Below are 1,754 nucleotides of genomic sequence, written 5' to 3'. Positions count from 1 at the left end.
ATGAAAAAGAGAAAAAAAAACTAGATCATACCACCTCAAAAAACTAACAAACCCTGAAAACAAACAACAACAGGGAAAGAAAGGGACAAAAGATTTTTAAAACAACCACACAGACGCAATTAAATGACAGGAGCTTAGAAAATACCTTTCAGTAGCAATCTGAAATGTAAATGAATTGAACTCCCCCCTAAAAAGACATGGAGTGGCTGGCTGGATTAAAAAACTAGACCCAACTATATGCTGCTACAAGAAACCCACATCACTTGTACAGAGCACACACTGCAAGAATGGAAAAAGATATACCATGCAAATGGAAACCAAAAATGACCAGGAGTAGCTATTGTTATATCAGGTAAAATAGACTTTAAACCAAAGACTATGAAAAGAGACAAAGAAGGCCATTGTATGATGACAGAGGGATCTATTCACCAAGAAGACATAAAAATCAGAAATGTATGTACTCCCAACCTTGGTGTACTCAGATATATAAAGCAAACATTACGCCTAAAGAGAGAGATAGACCTGAACACAATAATAGCTGGGGACCTGAAACTGCTCTCTCAGCATTAAACAGACCATCTAGGCAACAAATCAACAGAGAAACACAGGATTTATTTATTTATTTTTATTTTATTTTTTAAACTTTTGTTTGTATTTATTTTATTCTGAATTTATTCTCTAGCCATAAGTTTTTGTTTCTTCAGTTTCTTCTGGGATTTCTTTTTCTTCTGTGCGACCTCCTCTTCTGGTTTGGGAACAATTTGTTCCTTTTCAGTCAGGATCACCTGGATGTGGCAGGGGGACCTCATGTGTGGGTTAATTCGGCCATGAGCTCTGTAAGTACGGCGGCGCATCTTGGGTGCTTTGTTCACCTGGATATGCTCAATCACCAGAGAATCTACATCTAAACCCTTAAGTTCAGCATTACTCTCTGCATTTTTAAGCATGTGCAGCAAAAATTCAGCACTCTTTTTGGGCCACCGACCCTGTGTCCAACCCCACTGTTGGACCTGGGCACACCTACCAACTCTACCATTGTAATGCCTGAATGGTACACATTGCTTCTGTAAGGTGGCATCCTTCAGATAGTCAGCGGCTTTACGGATATGAGTACCCTTGATGGCCTGAGCAGTTTCATGGATGTTCTTAAAGTGAACATGAAGATTTGAACCTCTTGATTTGCATGATTTTGTGGGGTTTTCTGGGTCAAGTGAATAGCGAACCATTTTCAAAGATCACCTTAGGCTGCTTACTGGAAGAGCGAGAAACACAGGATTTAAACTACACTTTAGAGTGATTGTCTTGGTGGACATATATAGAACATTGCGCCCAACAACTAGAGAATATACATTTTTCTCATCAGCACATGGAACATACTCCAGGATAGGCCATGTATCTGGTCACAAATCAAGTCTCAAAAAATTTTTAAAAACGGAATCATTTCAAGCATCTTCTCAGACCACAATAGATTAAAACTAGAAATCAATAACAAATGAAATTGGGAAATCATGCAAACACTTGGAAATTAAACAGCATGCTCCTAAATGACCTATGGACCTGAGAAGAAATCAAACAGGAAATCAAAACATTTCTTGAAACTAATAATACTAATGATACATCATACCAAAACCTATGGGATACTGCAAAAGTAGTATTAAGAGGAAAGTTTACTGCAATAAATGCTCACATCAAAAGAACAGAAAGACTTCAAATAAACTACCTAACATTACACCTCAAAGGACTAGAAGAACATT

The 1,754-nt window shown here is 37.7% G+C and overlaps 1 pseudogene; it reads right to left on the bottom strand.

Annotated features, from left to right (window-relative positions):
• Window positions 1-668: 668 nt before the first annotated feature.
• On the bottom strand, window positions 669-1,256 carry LOC103583276 (annotated as a pseudogene).
• Between the last annotated feature and the right edge of the window lie 498 nt (window positions 1,257-1,754).

This window comes from Galeopterus variegatus, unplaced genomic scaffold (genome assembly GCF_000696425.1).
Source record: "Galeopterus variegatus unplaced genomic scaffold, G_variegatus-3.0.2 Scaffold189, whole genome shotgun sequence".
Lineage (NCBI taxonomy): Eukaryota > Metazoa > Chordata > Mammalia > Dermoptera > Cynocephalidae > Galeopterus > Galeopterus variegatus.
Note: the sequence above shows the minus strand (reverse complement) of the source record. Positions and strands in the feature narration are given on the sequence as shown.